The sequence below is a fragment of the Lingula anatina genome, chromosome 9 (genome assembly GCF_051362555.1).
Source record: "Lingula anatina isolate TDL-2025a chromosome 9, LinAna3.0, whole genome shotgun sequence".
NCBI lineage: Eukaryota > Metazoa > Brachiopoda > Lingulata > Lingulida > Lingulidae > Lingula > Lingula anatina.
In genome coordinates, this window is record NC_141775.1 from 1,856,688 (window position 1) to 1,877,278 (window position 20,591).

Here is a 20,591-nt window from a genome sequence, read left to right on the forward strand (position 1 = left end):
GTGTATTCACTGGGAATTAATATACGTGTATTCAAAGAGGGTCTGAGACGTCTGGTTTTTCCCTTTAAACGCTTAAAAAATGCATAAATAAGCATTGTCATGTTAGAAAATGTTGCTGTCACATCTAAAATACATAAGGGCGAATTTGTTTATTCGAGCTGTTGGCGTAACACCAGCGTTTTTTGGAATGAAAACTACAACATAGATTTCAAACGGATCTTCCTGCTCTGAACGGCAATCAACACCGTATTGACGCATATAATCCACAACAATAAACACTATAGTCATTGCCAGGAAAGTATCATGCCAGGCTTATTTCTCTTTTTCTCAATTACGAGGCGAACTAAAGCCGTTTGTTAATTGGTATGTCGAAAATAGGGGCTTCTTTCTCCTAAGCAACGAAACAAACAAACAAACAAAATCCCAATGATACTTAATTGTAGGTGGCACCGTAGTCGTCAACCCCATGCCTAATTTTAAAGATAATATTGAGCTTAGTTCCAGAGTAACGGCAGAAGCAATTGCTGCCGCGACCCTATTAAAAGAGCAGCTAAATCGTCGATAAATGCTCGGCCAGCCTGTGTGCAACTCTTAGCTCGAGGGGGACGTGGTCACCGAACAAAAAAACAAAAATGGGGTAAATAAATGTAAACATAGAATGTAAATATTCTCCTTGCGCAAATGTAAGATAAGTATTTTATATATAAAAAAGTGAAAGAACCATTTTTCAACTAATGGCATTTATAATGTATTAAACTCCATTCAAAGCGTACAATGCGAGTAAAACTTACCAAGTTAAATTTCCTGGGGGATTCAGTAACTTTCCTTATTTACCAAGGTGTATCGACCCATGACTGTTGATAAAATACCACATTCTATAAATACTAGAGTTCTTAATTGCTACATGTATTTTACTTTGCAGTGAAATTCCTCAGTCTCTGTCTTCATTTTAAAAGCGACTGAAACTTTTTTAAAAAATTCGTCAATGGAAGATTGCATGTGCAGGAAAACGTTAAAGATATTCCATATAGAAGCGTTGGTCCGCTCCTCTCTCACAGTAATCAGAAGTGTCTTACTTTTCCCTCAGTAAACGTACGGATGAGTACATAAGACGGTAAAAATAACCTGCTTGTTTTATACTGTAGACAATAAACATCTGCCCTACGTTCTCTTCTCAACCTACTGCTCTGGTTACTTTTCAACTCATTGTCTAGATAAAGATCATCCCATATGTATTTGTTATAGATCTAATGCGAATATTCGGTTTATTCACCCAAGCGTAGAATCTGAGACTAAGGGTGTATTCCCAGAGCTTTAGATCGATCCAGGGATTAAGATTTAGATCGACCTAACTCCTTGGGGGTTCAAGCTAAATTGCAGTCAGCCGAGCGCGCACCATAGTTAATTACCCCCTTACAGCTTTCAGTAGGCTGGACAGACGCTTAAGCCGGCTAAGCTGACGGTAATCTAGTGAGACTCCCCACAGGGAAAGATCGATCTAAAATCTCTGGAAATGGGGTCTAAGAGCAAGGTGCATGTATGCGGAAGTCTCGGTTAGTCACGATGAATAAAGCATTTCCTTTGCCGTCAGCAGTTCACCTTAACAGTACACGGCTGCAATAGATTTCAAAAGATGGCGTGCCAACAGCTCGAACGCATGTTTACCTCTCTAAAATAACCTCTGCAAATGATCTTTTCTTATGATGATTTTATTTATAGCACCTCTTACATATAATTTTTGTGTTAAGTTCATGATATTTTTAACATCATCCTGTATACCCACATTTCAAAAGTTTAAAAGGCACGATATTTGAATCTGAACGCGTTCTAAATAACATACGTCAAACACAACGCTGTTTCCTGAGCGTCGAATTCCGGTTCCAAATCCGCCATTCACTCCACCAAGATTCCCAGGTGGTCGACGGAAACTAAACAAAGTGTTTGACGTTTGTTAATGAGCCTCTAGAAAAAAGGATAATGTACGGTATTTTATTATCCTATCTAAAGGCCACGGGAAACCTCTTTCATAGCATATACATGTATTTTATATTGGCGCTGACAGAAAGAGCAAGGTATACATGCATATGTCCACAGTACTGGGTAAAAACGATGGGACATGGGCATCAAAATTTCAACATGGCGCCAATCTTGTGAGCACGCTTAGAATATACATTTATTTTGCTTTCATAATTTTTGGAACATTAAACACATATAGATATTATCAGAGAAGAATCGATTCCCTACACAGTTGGGAAACCATGCACGCTGTGATCCTGAAGCAGGGTTAAAACAGCGATGACAAATTCGTCTCTCGTGCGTTTTACGACTAAAAGCGGGGCCCGGTATGGCTCATTTTATGGTTTTATGGTTTCGCAAAGGTCCCCATGATTGTTTGAATGTTTCAAATGACAAATTCTATTCCAAATGAATGGTAAAACTAGCTTTAAATTATCACTGATATCTGACATATCAATTAACTGGCGACATTCTATATGTTAATAGTAATGCAACTACAGGAGAATTAAGGCTTTGACATTTAGAACACAGCTAAGAAGGTATCAGTTATCCGCGAATGTTTGTCTTCGTAGTCAGGAATATCTGATATTATATAACCGATACAACATAGGTCAACCACGCCCTTCATACAACGAAAAGTGCGAAAAGAAACCCAAGTACATACACATGCCGCCATGCTCGTGTACCGACGGCGTATGTCTTCTAGTGCGGCGAATGTCGAAGACAAGAGACCCAGGCGAACTGGAGTGACTTTCACTCTTGAGATAAAGACCTATTTATTCAAATTTAATTTTTAAATACAAAATATCGGATTACATCACGTAATTGTGTTAAAAATCCATGTTGATGAGGACAATGGCACTGTTATATGAAGGCTCCCAGATACTGGAAATATAGATTTGTGCGTGTGTTTGCAGAAAGGGAGAGAAGGTAAATCCAAAGCTCAGAGATCAGGTTCTCCAGTGTGTCCCCGTCTAGCCTGTATCGATATGGTTATCATAAGGTTATCTGAGGTTTAAATAATGATCACGCAGTCAATTTAAAAAATCATTTGATGTAGCCAAATATCCGTAAGTTGGCTATCATCGATCCCTGAATTGGTTTTTTGTTTTGGTCTCTGGTTTTCATTGCAATGCAGTCATTTGCGTTACCAGGTTATAAACAGATTTCACACGCAACCACGGGATTTCGTGTTGAGTCTTAGAATACTGGCAGCGTTGCCTCTAAGCAGTATTCGCTTTCCATCACCCTGATTTTAAGATACTGATTGTGACAATTGTGACTCTCTTCTTCCCAGTATATGCTCTCCAACATCCCCAGTTTCATAGCACTGAGTGACAGTGGCTTTCTTCCACTCGGTATGCGTTCTCTATCACCCTGAGTTTGAAAGTACTGACAGTGACTCTTCTCTACCCAGTATAGGTTCTCTATCACCCTGAGTTTGAGAGTACTGACAGTGACTCCTCACTACCTAGTATATGGACTCTATCACCCAGAGTTTCTGGGTACTGACAGTGACTCTTCTCTTTCTAGTATATGGTCTCTATCACCCTGAGTTTGAGAGTACTGACAGTTTCTCTCCTCTGCTCAGTATATGTTCTCCATCTCCCGAAGTTTACAAGTAATGAAAGTAAGCAATTAGTATTAGAAAATAAGTGCAATGCAATCAAGTCGACTTTTAACACATCCGGCAAAAATCCTAATGATAGGCCGTGTAAATTAGGTGTTTATAAGCCAAGACAGGTATGGCTTAGTGGATATATCAAACCGACGACTTTCAATCCCACTGCCTCATTTACCGAATTGATCGCATACAATTAAAAGGACGTTTTTAGAAACAGTTAATCTTTCTCTAGGAAAACGTGTTTTTAACCACCTGCGGAGATTTCCTGTAAGCTGGACAGCTAATCAGGACAATCCATTGGTTTAACCTAAAAACTTCCATAGAAGTTTGCCTGCATGAAAGCTGATCCTTCACAACTTCTAAACTATAGAAATCATGCCTAACGAAATGAAAAAAAACCCTGATCCTTGTATAAGGCTTGTTGCACGAAAGAATGAATGAAATGCAATTTTAAAATGTGATCTAAGCAAAGATTGCTAGGAATTTTAGTCGGCTTAATTGTGTTTCTCAAAAAAAAAAAAAAAAAAAAAAAAAAAGGATGGCCCTTCAACTATGCCTTTGAAGCAAATTTTGATCATCGTGGCAAAAAACTTTACTCTTGACACCGTCTAATTTTAAAGGGAAATATAATAAAAAGTTATTGAAAAATCTACGACCACAGAGCTTTTTCAGTAGTCACAGGTGCTTCGCCAACACTACGACAGGTACTGACAATTTAATAAAACATCTAACCATTTTTCTTCCAACATTAATTGATTTTGAACAAGCATTCATTTTTAAATCTTTATAACACTACTAACAAAGAATATATATTATTGAAGATAATTGGAGTTTTCAAAATGTTAACAAAGTTTTCATATTTAGTGTTGTTACGAATACTGTCTTTTGAACACTAGTGTAATTACTTATTTATTAGGTTTACATGGTACAGTGCCGCCAGAAAGTAAGCTTACCAAAAGACCATATGGTTCCCTTACCCTACGCCGTAGGTTCGGACAATAGAATAAACAACTATTGGAATCCATTCCAGCTTCGGCAAGTAATTCTTATCAGACACCCAAATTAGTCGGTGCAACGAACACACACTGTACCTTTTTTAAATAACGTATAGTAACTTTTCTTTTACTTTTGTAAAAGAAGAGTGTGCTATCGACATGAGCAAAAATAATAGGTTATGTACCAAATAATAATGGGTTATGTACCAAATAATAATAGGTTATGTACCATATAATAATGGGTTATGTACCAAACTGCAACAGAAGGCTAGAGTAAATTATTGGCATATTAAATAAGAGACAAAATTTCTGAAAACAAAACTTGTCTTAGTTTTAAAAAATGGAGACTGTATCTATTTAAGCCATTCCTTCTTAAATGCTCACAGACCAATAACGAATTATCGAATTTACCTAGATGACTACTAGAACAATCTATTTTAAAACAGATTCAAACAAAAATGACCTGATGTTAGGATGATTAAAAAATCATCGCCAGAAACCTCCTTTAATTAGCGTGCTTCTCCATTATACATTTTAACTTGGATCCGAATTTTACCTAAATTTGTGAAACTTTGGATTCATCCAGCAAGTTATAATAATTATATATAATAATTATCAAAATTGGAACTATATTTAGTACTTATATTAGAAATTGAAACTATATTTAGTACTTATATAAACCCAAGCACCGCTTAACAATGTACAGTCAACAACACTAAATCATTTTCAAATTACTGTTTTTCTTTTTATCAAGAGCTTGTAAAATATGTGGGTATTACCTCCAATATTTCTGTTAATGAAAGAAGAATGAATAATGAAACTAATGAAACTGTTCTCTCAACACTAAATCATGTTTAGGAAATAGCCTTAGAAATTGCTTCGTCCCATATGTTGAAATGACACAGCATATAACTAATCGATTCAGGCAATCCCATTACTTGATACTATAATTGATTAAGTCACGAAGAAAACAAAACAAAACAAACAAAAAATAAATAAATAAATAAAAGGAAGACTAAAAATATCCAAGTCTGAAATGTTCACTTACTAGGGTTATTATTCAACGTTTCACAGCCCTTGTGCGTGCCTTTGCTCGGTTAAATCGAATTGAAGAAATAAATATTTAAAGCAGCTTGGTAGGACAACATTAAGCCATCGCACGTGTGCCAGGACATCATTCAATTGGATAAATAGCAACACGAGCAAATAATATGTACCACACTGCAGTGGATGGCTGGATTTAATTCTTGGCAGACTGAATAAGAGAGTCCTGAAAACAATTCCAATCTTAGTTTTACAACATTATGACCCTTTTTATATAACGCCAAGTACGCTGATACACATTTGAGGTTTTTGGTTTTACCAAGGATATTAAGTATTATTATTCAGTGTTTCACAGCCCGTTGTGCGTTAGTCTTTTTTCGAAAAAATCGATCTGAAGAAATAAAAAAATTAAAGTAGGACAACATCAAGCCATCACACGCGTGACAGGACACATTCACGTGAATACCTGTCAACCACATGTTACTGTCAATCCCTATTATAAACCATTACACACAACTTGATCGTGGACAAAATATGATTTGATCGATCGATCCTAGGTTGACAATAGTGTAAACTACAGACTTGACATTTAATATGGAATATTTTTTCCAAATCATTTTTCATCAGTTTTTTTCTATTTTGCTGACTGATAAATGAAAATGAGGATTAAAATCGTGTTTTAATAACTTTTAATTATCTCTTTGATATCATTGTGACATCAGTTCATTAATGAAATTCGCCAGAGAAGCAAACAAAAACACATTGTCTGTTCTATGTCATACAACAACAATTAAAAGAGATAATTTGGATCTCCATATTTTCCAAATTATTTTTTGTAAAAGAGTTACACGACTCACAAAGAACCCCCATGTGTGTGTCTAGTCACAGTAACAGTCGCTATTACGCTTGACATCTTCTGTCTGCTACCAGCGCTCTCAAGTGGCAAGGCATTCCTTGGGTTAGGTTTTTAGAGTTCAATCTGGAATATCATTCTAGGCATCGGTCAAAATCTGTCCAATTTGGTCCAGTTTTGTAGTAGGACATGTATGCCATTGATTCGGCGAATAATGACCTACCCACATATTGTCTATGTGGTTCAAATATTGCGATTTTGATTACCAAGGTAGCTGCTCATTCCCTTGGTTCTGTAAGTAATCTACTATTAAAAGTGCTCTGTGTGTACCGGCAATTTCACTGTGCAACCTAAAATTGTTCCTATGGTGCCCCCTATCAAATGATAGTCAAGTGGTTCCCAGATTATTCCTTTATTTGATCTGGTTCAGGTTTTCGTGGATGACCATCATTGGCGTTTTGGCACCAATGTGGTATCCATTCCTATTACTGTTAATGACCTTAGTCATTTTAGACGCGGCAACCGCTTAGTCGTTGGCCTCTTCTGGATGTCTGTAAACTCTGTTTTGTCTAGTTGAGCGGTACAGGTGAAATCTGACCTCAATAAAGCCCCCGTCACACTAGAGGCAGATTGAGCAAGAATGCCGTCGGTAAGACAATTCTTTGTGCGCTCCTGGTTATTCGTAGAGCATTCTAAAAATTCCGAGTGCATTCTAAATATTTTTACCCATTCTTGTGGCATCCCGAATGTTTTTGTCATATCAAAAACTTTCGAAGTGCATTCCACGTGGAAATTTATCGAATGGCATTTGAACAGTATTCTAACTGCACTATGACTGCATTCTAAATATTCTCACGGCATTCCGACAGTATTCGAAACATTCTGATCACATTAGTGGAATATTCGAACTGACAAGCCCCCGTCAAACTTATTCGAAATCAGTAGGAATCAAGCCGCCGGAATTACTAAATTTAAAATTTCGTACCATATTCGGGAGGGAATTTCAAATTATCATAAAATATTACGGCTTTGTAAGAATGCCTCTGGAATACTAAGAATGCACATCGAACCCTCCTGGAATGATTCTTGCACATTCCAGGTATATTACCTCTCAAATGCAGCTCGAATGTAGTTGGAATACTGTTGGGATATTGCGATAAATTTCCTCTTGGAATGCACTTCGAAAGTTTTTGACATGACAAAAACATTCGAGCCGGCCACAAGAACTACACTAGTGCGCCGTTCAAAGTATATTCTAAATATTCTTACTGCCTTCTTACAGCATTATAAATATTTCTAGTTTTCCAACTACATTCGAACTGCTTTTGAGAGCTCATACAGTCGAAAGTGCACTAATCATTCCAAGCGCATTCTGAGTATTCCAACGGTACTCTTACAATAATTAAGGTCAATTTGAAATTTTTCCCCGAATGTGGTGCGAATTTTAAAAATTCTTCGTTCAGGCTCATTCTTCTTCATTCCTGCTGATTCCGAATAAGTGTGACGGGGGTATAAAGAAAGTCACGAGGTTTCAGTGTTCAACTCAGAAACGGTCAAGGTCCCCAATTCATTAGAGAAACATACAATGATGTTTTGCTGTTTACAGTGGGTTCCCCTGAGGTCGTCTGGTATTCTAACCAGCTAAAACCAGTTTGGTGTTCGCTAAGGGCCTTGAAAAATGCGTTTTGGTGACAATTTACCCCTCATTCTGAACGGACTGGGGTTTTTTTTATTTAGTTGCAACAGCATATCCCGACAGACAGTGAGTCCTGTACCCTGGTGGTAAGATTTCAATACATGTATGTAGGTACATCAGTCTGGACATTACTCTAAAAAACTGTGCCAGACTTTTCGTTTGGCACAATTATCTGTCTGGCAATGTCTGACTTTTTCGCGCCATTCTGCCACAGATTAACAAATTTGCAAAGCACTGCATAGCTCAATTTACACCTTGCAAAACCGACCACTTGCATGCAAAATTTCAAATTCTTCAATGCAGTTGTTGTCGACATATTGATACCTTTTTGACAGAACCGTGCTTTGCCAAAGCCAAGCTTTGACCTGCCCAAAAGAGCACTACCCAATTAAATCACTGTATATTACATAATGCAGCAGCGCAACAAAACTGGTATTCAGTTAATTGGAAGCGACACACCTGACTACACACTTCTCCATTCACACATCTTATATGAGATCGGAGTTTTTTTTAAAAGAATGCATACCTTCGAAACTGAAATATTCCATATTAAATGTCAAGTCTGTATCAAGATTCAGACGCTAGGGGTAGAGTTCTGAAACAATTAAGGAAAAAAGAGGAAATTGTTTATGGCGAAGACAGGCCACAGACACTAGCTAAAGCCCCTCCTCCCCACACCTTGCTCCGCTATCACGAAAAAAAAAAAACGCCGCTGAATAAAAGCAGTGACGGTAAAATAAATTAATTTGCCAGAGGCAAAATGTGCTCTACAGATGTCCCATACCACGGATATTACCAGAAGCTATTGAAAAATGCCTCTATGTGTACGCGGGCCAACAAAATAATATCAGTAACGATAAGCTGATTTGCCAAACTAAGAATAAACGAACCCCATTAAAATATACCAAGATCTCAGAAATAAACAAATAAATAAATAAATATAAATTATAACAATTACAATACAAATAAGATACACATCAAAACAATGAAAAACAAACAACAATTTCAATACTAACTGCTCATTGCTAAACATTACCGCTTTATACTAAGCTAGGAATACATACAACATACCTCGTCACACCTTGACTTGAACCAAGCTCTCTGTCTCACTGCAAAGCCGGGGACACTTTGGTATATGGATAGTCTACTCCGTCAAAGCAATTTCATTAACTAAAGCCATTGCCTGACAATCAATCAAATATAATAAGCAGGTGCAGAAGACTCCGTCTTCATACACGATATCGCTAATGACACCCACTGTTTTGATCAAGTAACCGCGAGAAGTTCATTTGGTTTTCTTTTACGCAAACATCTAATCTGAGAAAGAATTCAGGGCGGTCACGATTAAGTCATATTTACAGTTCGCTCCGGGTACATTTATTTGGCTAAATCAAAATCAAAATGAAAACAAAATAAAATCGAATCAAATGACACTGAAATGTCCATGTACGGTTGAGTCCTTTAAAACACAGAAAGAAAATATTATAAAAATGTTTTCGCTTACGGTCTTACCTGTACAAAAAAATAAGGGGGGGGGGGAGAGGCCCTAGAAACCCCGTGTGGTGTTCATAGGCACGCATAGTGTCTGCCACTGCGAAAAATTGTCTCTTTTTAACGTTTGCTTACGGCTCTAAATTCCTTCTAGAACATTTGGTGTATTTTGTTTTTACAGTTCTAATGTTGTTCTGTAATGAACGTAGGAGTTCAAGAATTGTCTTTGGGAAGTCCTTCAGAATTGCCTAGAACAGTTTTCATTAAAAGAGAAAAACATTAAGTTCTAGGACAGGTTGAGAACCGCAAATTAGCGTTAAATGAGACAAATTTTCACAGGGGTATTTCTGCCATGCGTTGAAAACCATCAATGTTTCTGACACCAGCACAATACTGGAGCCATGAGGATTTCACTCATGAAGTCAGATTCCATATGTAACACCAAGGCGGTCGAATTAGACTTGGTTCCCATGCCTTGATCGATCCATCTGGGTCGGTCTAACTCCCTGGAGAGTCTCACTATATTGCTATTAACGTGACCGGCTAAAATGTCTGTCACGCCTACCGAATTAGCTAGGGAGTAAAGATAATTACCCCTAACAGCTTTACTAGGCGTGACAGACATTTACGCCGGTTAAGTTGATAGCAATTTAGTGAGACTTCCCAGGGAGATAGATCGCTCTAAATGTCTGTGGGAATGGTCCCTTAGAGTCCTATATATATATACTACAGGGAATTTTCATAAGGATTATCTACATCACGAGCATGACGCAATAACAAGAAAGCCAGAATCTTCATAACCGCTATCACGACGAAGTGTTCATATTACGATGTGGGTGTGACCTACATGTTAACCGTGTCTCAGAAAGTCAGTCAGGATCTGTCCAATTATACACTGCCATGTTTAGAACATTGTACTGACAGTTGGAATTAAAATTTTATATAGTATCTTATCATGTGCACATTCTATTGATGTTTCAAGAATGGTATATATAGACAAAATGTTATTACTCTGTGATAGCCCTCCGTGCCAAAAGTGTATCTTGTAAAGACGACCTTTTGGTAATTATTTTCGAAATTTTCAATAATCAACGTCTGTGGATACCTGTCTGATGTTTTTGTGGTTACGTATCTGATGTTTTGAGGATGAATGAAGGAATTCGACATCTTTGCACATATATTGTATGGTATATGTCTGTCACGCTTACCGAATCAGCTAGGGGGTAAAGATAATTATCCCATAACAGCTTTACTAGGCGTGATAGACATTGAAGCGGGTTAAGTTGATAGCAATTTAGTGAGACTCCCCAGGAAGATAGATCGATCCAAATATCTGTGGGAATGATCCCTAAGGCTTTGCTTGACTTCACGTAACATAGACAGGGATGCGCGCTGCCCAACACCTAGGTGTGAAATCGCCCTAATGACAAAATGAAAGGGCACCGGTCTGTCTGGCAAGGAGCGCGTTCCCGTTGATCACGTCAAATCCCATAGTGCCCAGTATAATAATTTTGTAACAGACTGCTAGCGCATTGGTGGTCGGTGTACCAAAATCCACAGGCAGGTTAAACCTGTTGCCCTTTCAGGCACGTAGCCAGCGATTTCAAAGGGGGGGATGGACCTTTTATCACAAAAACTTTGCGTATATATACCAATAAAAACCTTTGTGTACCTAGATCTAGTTTTTTCCCCCAAGTTTATTGATAATTATTTTTCTCAACGGGATTGTGCAAGATTTTTCTTGGTAAATATTTTCAGGAAAATGTCGCAATTTCCGTGAAAACGTGTTGCTACTAGTATATAAACGTATAGGTCTGTACACGTATGTTATGGCTTTAATTTTAACGTGTAAAATGTGAAAAACGCGATCGTGCGTGTTCGGGCATATGTAACAGCTACATGCAATTTGGGTTACATAAAAATCGATTGGAATATCTAGTCACCTTATTAATTGAGGCGCTAATTGACAGAAGATGCGCTGTCAAGTATGTTACATAAAGCCGGCGATTATTAAAGGTCTTAAAATAGATCAACTTCATGTCAAAGAAAGCTGCCATGGGCATATAATGTACACTTACGGACATAAGATCAAGTACGGAAATAAAGCCCGGCGCCGGGTAATCCTTAATGCGTTTCTTCACAACATACTACAGTATTATAGCTAAAATCTAAAAGCCTACCCTCTACCAGGGCGGCAGATATTAAAAGCACATATTCCTCATTTCTCAGAGAACAGAATGACCGTCTATTTATACCCTCTTCCAGGTCCTCAGATTGATTTTTCACAAGATATTCACAGATATGTCTTTAGATAAACAGGCGCTCATTTTATATCTCTGGCTTTTGGTAATTTTCCCTGTAATATCTGCCCCCCTGGTAGAGGGTAGCCTATTTGTCTTGAGACATATCTGGGACTATCTAGTGAAAAATCAATCTGTGCCCCTGGTGGAGGGTAACAGAACCCCATTATTAAAAGTAGGCATATCCCTAACTTCTCACTGAGCTACCACTCAGCGTATGGAAATGTAAGATGGAGATCGAGAGTGGGGGGGGGGGGGGGGTGTATTTAAGACCTGGTTCTATATCATTACCCGCACGAAAACGAAGTAGATACTCCAGCGCAGTAGACTACTGCAATCATACTGCAAACATGCTTCAAATCTGCTTCGATGTGGGAGCTAATTAGCATATTTGAAACATGCTTCTATCATGCTGCTAATCTACTGCATTAATGCTCCTCCTCTGTACAACCCTATGTAATTTTTGAAGTAGAATTGAAGTAGACTCTACTGCATTTCTACTGCAAATATGCTCCACACCACTACTGCGTTAATGCTTCTTTACTACTTCGATACTACTGCATTTTCGTGCGGGTACCCTCTACCAATGCCACAGACTGCTTTTTCAATAGATATTCACAGACACATCTCCCTGGTTAAGTCATGACACATTTCTCCACAGTTTTCCACTCGTTAGGGACAAAGAGAACAGAATTAAACTGTGGCCCTGGTATATAGAGGGTAATGTATCATACGATAACGCTGTAAATTGTGAAAGATAACTCCGAGCACCACATACGCCGCTGTATGCGTTGCGTTCTCCCATGGGAGGTGAAATCGTTTCAGAATTGACTACATCCATAAAAAGGTGATATATATTGTATAGCCTGCCTATCACGTCTATCGTATCGGATATCAGGATGTAAGCCCAACATTTGTCTTTTAAATCTTTATTGGATGCTTTCGGGTCTGAAATGGAAACCCTGTAAATCGCAATTAATTAGAAATATGATATCCTACGCATAATCCTTTGTTTCAGTATAGGTGCTTCGTGTCTTATAAATAATTCACTCTGTTGTAATGTTGTATTTTGTAAGTACTGTACAGGTATATTACACTCTACGAACTCGTATTGGTACGAGGTTCTCTACCTGTTTTCTACAAGTTTTCTTCATTTTTTCGGGATACTAGACCATGGTTCATAAGTTCAGAATAGAGTGTTGCGACATTGTGGCGATTTTACATAAAAATGTTTAAAATGTTTAAATAAAAACTGAACTTCAGTTTCAGATGAATTAATCAGTACCTTTATAATGTTGGTGTTTAGTATTCATGTAGTGAGTAAAGTGCGTGGAGTGCTCTGTAGAATTGATTGGCACGTTTTCTTAATGTGCCATACTTAAACAGCGGCATGTACAACATTAAACAGAGAGGACGCCGCAAGAGATTGAATGGGATCGAGAAAGAAATTTGAAAAATGGAGAGAAGGAAACTGAAAAGTAGTGAATAGAGAATATAAAACAAGGCAGCAAAGCTGTCAAATGTACAGACAAAAAACAGAAAATAAAGATGCAAAATAGGTCATTTTGTCAATTTTGATGCAATAATAAATAATGCTTATAATAGCACTGTCAGTCAACACTGAATTTTAATCATGCACAACAGGTAACATGGTCAATAACAGGAGCAGACCCTGAGATATTTTCTGACAGTATTCCAAAGTATCTATGTTGATCCATCCTCCACTTTGATGGTCTTCCAACAGAAAAAAAATAGATACAAGTCAATATAAACTTAATAACCTGACTGTCTTACGGAAGACCTAGAAGATGGTCTCAATCCACCCCTTCAATAAGATTACAGTTTCAGGACCATGAGAGACCAAAGTCGCACGATGAAAGTCTCAATATTTGAAAAATGATGACAGTGTATAAAATAATATAACATAACAAATGGAAATACAGAAAATGTGCAGAGCCTGCATAATTTACCTCCATAATTATCACTGCTTCCTTATTATTAATCTAGCAGAGAGCTTAACCTTTGGGAGTTTACAGGGAGATATCAACAAGTGTGCTTTATGTAATCTCATTTAATGGCCTATTAATAATCAATTAGGCAAATGAATTTATAACTCAGAACTAAGCTAAGTGATACCCAAGGGAAATTTACAGACTGACCCTCTCAAAGGTCTTTCAGGCCCATAAGTCACATCTTAAGAAAAGCACAAAACAATAATGCACAAAATAGGAGACTACCAATTCTGATGCAATAATACATTATGTTTAACTGCACAGTCAACATCAAATTTTAATTATGCACAACAGGTAACACCGACTAAAGTAAGAGCATAAGGCTTCAGGCCCATCAGAGTTCAAGTTTATACTTAGAAAGTGCCAGAATGAGAAAAATGAAAATTTCACACAAAATTGCATAAATTCAATAATAAATGATAACCCAATTGACCTGGCTTTCTAATTTGAACTGCATGCCAATCCTTAAAATCATACTTGGAAGTTAAAAATAATAATAAGTAACACAGTTTTCTTTTCATAATGTTTGCAGTAGCAGTGCAAAAAGATTGTTGTCAATTTTGATGTAACATTACATAATAAATTGTAGAATAATTATCAACAATTTTTGATTATTGACTATAAATAGCATGGACATGTAGAAAATTTGATTTCCATTCGCCTTCATGTCCATGGGAGCTCCAAGTCCCACAATGAATATGCCAAAAAGATAATGAATATTTCACTCAAATGTATAACTTCCAGAAAAAGAAGCCAATTAGACTGCTTTTCCAACTCAGGCTGCATTTTAGTCCAGTGTTTCTTTTTTAAAGGTTTGACAGTCATAAGTAACACAGTTTTCTCATAATGGTCATCATGGCAGCGGCACCAAAAATTGTGTTTTCTTCTATTTTGATGCAACATTACATAATGCTTAACAGCATAATGACCATCAATTTTTTAATAATAGAATATTAGTGACATGGACATTCAGAAAACGTGACAAGCAAAGGTCTTCAGGATCATGGAACTTCAAAGTCACACCTTGAAAATGCCAATAAGTGAAAAATAAAATTTTCACAAAAAACTGTTTAATTGCCAGAAAAAAATTACCAAACAGACTGCATTGCCTACTGAAGCTGTAATTTAGACCCATATTTCTTTCCTGTAAGTTTGAGAACAGTAAGTGACATGATTTTCCTTAAATGGTCATCCTGGGAGCAGTGCCCAAAATAGGGGTTTCTTCAAATTTTGATGCAACATTACATAATGTTTAACAGCATTATGACCATCAATTTTTAATAATAGAATATTAGTAACATGGACATTCAGAAAATGTGACTAGCAAAGGTCTGCAGGCTCATGGAACTTCAAAGTCACATCTTAAAAATGCCAAAATGTAAACAAGACAGCACTGTTCTGAAATGGGTTTATTTCCATTTTAACACTTTTTTAACATAAAACAAAATAAACAGTTTACTGCCATTTTTATATGACCAACTAAGAAAATTGATGAGTTGGGAAAAATATCAATAGAGCAGTGTTAAATGTCCAATTTCCTCCATTCTGAGATTCTGAACATAATGGATGATTGAATCTAACAAACTGCAATGATATGAGTTTATTTCCATTTTTGACACTTTATTACACATTACACGATATCAAGTTTACCATCATTTTTACATAATCAACTAACAATGTTGTAAAGATGCAGGAAATATCAAACTAACACTTTTACGTATCTTATTAGTTAAATAATGAGACTGTTAACATGCTTAAGAATTGAATCTGAGGAAATGTGAAAAAACAGCATAACTTCTAAAATAATGGCCCGTTTATGCTGATTTTCGAACTCAACCTGCGTTTTAGTAAGATTGACCACTCCTGTAAGTATAATGACAATTGGCCTATCTGTTTTTCTTATATTGTGTTATCAGCGTTGCATATATGTTGAAAACAGTGAAAAAATAGCATAACTCCCCTAAAAATGGCCCGATCATGCTGATTTTCGAACTTGACCTGCGGATTATGAATATTCATCAGTTTTATAAGTTTCAAGCCAAAAAGTAAAATGGTTTTCCTCTTATCGTGTTATCGGTGCTGAATATATGCTGAAAAAAGTGAAAAAACAGCATAACTTCCCTACAAGTCACCCGATCATGCTGATTTTCGAACTTGACCTGCGTATTATGAATATTCATCAATTCTGTAAGTTTCAAGCTGAAATAAAAAACAGTTTTCCACTTATCGTGTTATCGGTTAAAGTGCACGACGGCGACGACGACAGACGCAGATGATGGCTATATGTACAGACACATCTGTGTCTGTACATAAAAATAAATAAATAAAACGAAAGGGTTTTGTGGTTTCTACCTCGCGTAGCAACAAAAGTAGAAGTCAATACCATCGTCACAAATAGTATTTCATTTCAATAATTCATAATAATAGATCGGCCAGTGCTTGTTTCCCACTATGTAAACAGGATCATTAAAGCTTTTAATTTTTTAACATACTATAATAACATATTGATTCCGAATACATTTACGATTTTATTGCAATATATCCCAGGCAACAGCAAAGTTAACGCATTTTAACGTTTCAATTTCTAAATCAAAATGGAATAGTGTAGCTTCTGAATTTCTCCGTCACTTATGCTCATTTTTTGTTTATTTGTGTCGGCATTATATAATGACTGCAGCTGTGAACTCCTCATTTGCTCTATTATACCATCCACAAATTGTTGGACAGTGATTCAACGAAGCGTTACTCGGGCGTAGTTAAGACGGTCACGCTGTCTTGGTGCATCGGGCGTAAACAGGGAGGGTAAACCTGGCGCACGGACGTCAGGCGTTGCGGTTTACGATAGTCGCATCCGAGCAAATTTACGCCCCGTTGGTGCAACCTGGCCCTGCTGAGCACACAAGGTTTAATTTCCGCAAGAAAGAAAAACAAGCCCAGTATGTGATTTTCTGATCCGCGGATCAAATATGGCGGACACTACATGTACATGAAAGAAAAGCTGACTAATCCGCTGATGGTCTCTCCGCCTCCACAAGCGCCACTAAACGGGTTAAATCACGTCTCCGAGGATTAATTGCTAGACCCCTGCAGGGACGGCGCGTGTGGAGGCGGCAAGCATTTTAGACCCCATTCCCAGAGATTAGATCGACCTTACTCCCTGGGGGTTCACGCTAAATAGCGGTCAGCCGAGCGGGCACGAAAGTTAATTACCCCCTTACAGTTTGTAGTAGGCGGGACGGACATTTAAGCCGGATTATCTGACAGTAATCTAGTGAGACTCCCCACGGGGATAGATCGATCTAAAATCTATGGGAATGAGCCCTTAGAGGGTCGTCATATTGGATCCGCCGATCTGTTTGTCCGCTGGTCTGAATGCGCTCTAATTATTATACACATGACAATACGGTACACGAAAAACAAAACCCCTCCATATATCCAATCTACTCCGCAATATCTGGCACATGTATCTACATGTGTACACGTCTAACAGTGAGTCTCACGAGGTCAGAAAGTCTCAATCAAAAGGCAGTAAGTTTACTTATCACACCGACTGTGCTCCAAACCTTAAACAACTGGTATCAGTAACATGTACGTAAGTAAAGTTAATTTATCCAGTGGACTCCACACTATCCAACTAGAGGATCAGAGAGGCGATACCGCCTCCGGATATTGTACCAGCAGCTGGAGTAAGCGCATTCGTATGGACCCCCCCCTCCAAAAAGGGACACCATCACCAGTCTTGTGCTTGACAAGCTCTATAAAATGCAATCAACAGGAGTTCTCAAAATATACAAAAAAATATAATTAAAAATGGTCAGTATATGACTTTCTATTCAACTTCAATAGTAACTATGGACCTATCTCTGCCAGTTTTGGAGATATAAGGGACTAAATGTTATAATTTTGCAGTTACCATAATGTGCCATAATTTTCCTACAGAAAAAATTAATTAAAATAAAGAAAAGGTCATTTTGGTCAAAATTCTTGAAATGGGAGGTGCTCTGAAGTTCCAGATGTTCTAATTTGATGAAATAATGTCATTTTTGACCACAAGTTGCCTGCTTTGCCAAGCCTTATGTTTTATTTTTCTGGAGTTCAAAATTAATTATCCATTACCGTACTGCACATTTTGCTTTCACCACCAATATGTACTTTTTGATACAGCGTAAATTTGGAGATAAAAGGGAAGCAAAATTTGCAAAGTTCAGTTCATGGTGAAAAGTAGGTCAAAGGTCAATTTCAAGGTCACATTCAGATTGCCAGTATGACTTCCTATTCAATACAACAGTAACTATGGACCTATCTCTGCCAGTTTTGGAGATAAAAGGGAAAAAAATATGCAAAGTTCAGTTCATGGTGAAAAGTAGGTCAAAGGTCAATTTCAAGGTCACATTTAGATTGCCAGTATATGACTTCTTATTCAACCTCAATAGTAACTATGGACCTATCTCTGCCAGTTTTGGAGATAAAAGGGAAGCAAAATTTGCAAAGTTCATGTGATGAAAAGTAGGTCAAAGGTCAATTTCAAGGTCACAGTAAGATTGCCAGTATATGACTTCCCATTCAAGTTCAATAGTAATTATGGACCTATCTCTGCCAGTTTTGGAGATAAAAGGGAAGCAAAATTTGCAAAGTTCAGTTCATGGTGAAAAGTAGGTCAAAGGTCAATTTCAAGGTCACATTTAGATTGTCAGTATATGACTTCATATTCAAGTTCAATAGTAACTATGGACCTATCTCTGCCAGTTTTGGAGATAAAAGGGAAGCAAAATTTGCAAAGTTCAGTTCATGGTGAAAAGTAGGTCAAAGGTCAATTTCAAGGTCACAGTAAGATTGCCAGTATATGACTTCCTATTCAACTTCAATAGTAACTATGGACCTATCTCTGCCAGTTTTGGAGATATAAGGGACTAAATGTTATAATTTTGGAGTTACCATAATGTGCCATAAATTTCCTACAGAAAAAATTAATCAAAATAAAGAAAAGGTCATTTTGGTCAAAATTCTTGAAATGGGAGGTGCTCTGAGGTTCCAGATGTTCTAATTTGATGAAACAATGTCATTTTTGACCACAAGTTGCCTGCTTTGCCAAGCCTTATGTTTTGTTTTTCTGGAGTTCAAAATTAATTATCCATTACCGTACTGCACATTTTGCTTTCACCACCAATATGTACTTTTTGATACAGCGTAAATTTGGAGATAAAAAGGAAGCAAAATTTACAAAGTTCAGTTCATGGTGAAAAGTAGGTCAAAGGTCAATTTTAAGGTCACATTTAGATTGCCAGTATATGACTTCCTATTCAATACAATAGTAACTATGGACCTATCTCTGCCAGTTTTGGAGATAAAAGGGAAGCAAAATTTGCAAAGTTCAATTTATGGTGAAAAGTAGGTCAAAGGTCAATTTCAAGGTCACATTTAGATTGCCAGTATATGACTTCCTATTCAACTTCAATAGTAACTATGGACCTATCTCTGCCAGTTTTGGAGATAAAAGGGAAGCAAAATTTGCAAAGTTCAATTCATGGTGAAAAGTAGGTCAAAGGTCAATTTGAAGGTCACAGTAAGATTGCCAGTATATGACTTCCTATTCAACTTCAATAGAAACTATGGACCTATCTCTGCCAGTTTTGGAGATAAAAGGGAAGCAAAATTTGCAAAGTTCAGTTCATGATGAAAAGTAGGTCAAAGGTCAATTTCAAGGTCACAGTAAGATTGCCAGTATATGACGACCTATTCAAGTTCAATAGTAATTATGGACCTATCTCTGCCAGTTTTGGAGATAAAAGGGAAGCAAAATTTGCAAAGTTCAGTTCAAGGTGAAAAGTAGGTCAAAGGTCAATTTCAAGGTCACATTTAGATTGTCAGTATATGACTTCATATTCAAGTTCAATAGAAACTATGGACCTATCTCTGCCAGTTTTGGAGATAAAAGGGAAGCAAAATTTGCAAAGTTCAATTCATGGTGAAAAGTAGGTCAAAGGTCAATTTCAAGGTCACATTTAGATTGCCAGTATATGACTTCCTATTCAACTTCAATAGTAACTATGGACCTATCTCTGCCAGTTTTGGAGATAAAAGGGAAGCAAAATTTGCAAAGTTCAATTCATGGTGAAAAGTAGGTCAAAGGTCAATTTCAAGGTCACATTTAGATTGCCAGTATATGACTTCCTATTCAACTTCAATAGTAACTATGGACCTATCTCTGCCAGTTTTGGAGATAAAAGGGAAGCAAAATTTGCAAAGTTCAGTTCATGGTGAAAAGTAGGTCAAAGGTCAATTTCAAGGTCACAGTAAGATTGCCAGTATATGACTTCCTATTCAACTTCAATAGTAACTATAGACCTATCTCTGCCAGTTTTGGAGATATAAGGGACTAAATGTTATAATTTTGGAATTACCTTAATGTGCCATAAATTTCCTACAGCAAAAATTAATTAAAATAAAGAAAAGGTCATTTTGGTCAAAATTCTTGAAATGGGAGGTGCTCTGAAGTTCCAGAAGTTCAAATTTGATGAAATAATGTCATTTTTGACCACAAGTTGTCTGCTTTGCCAAGC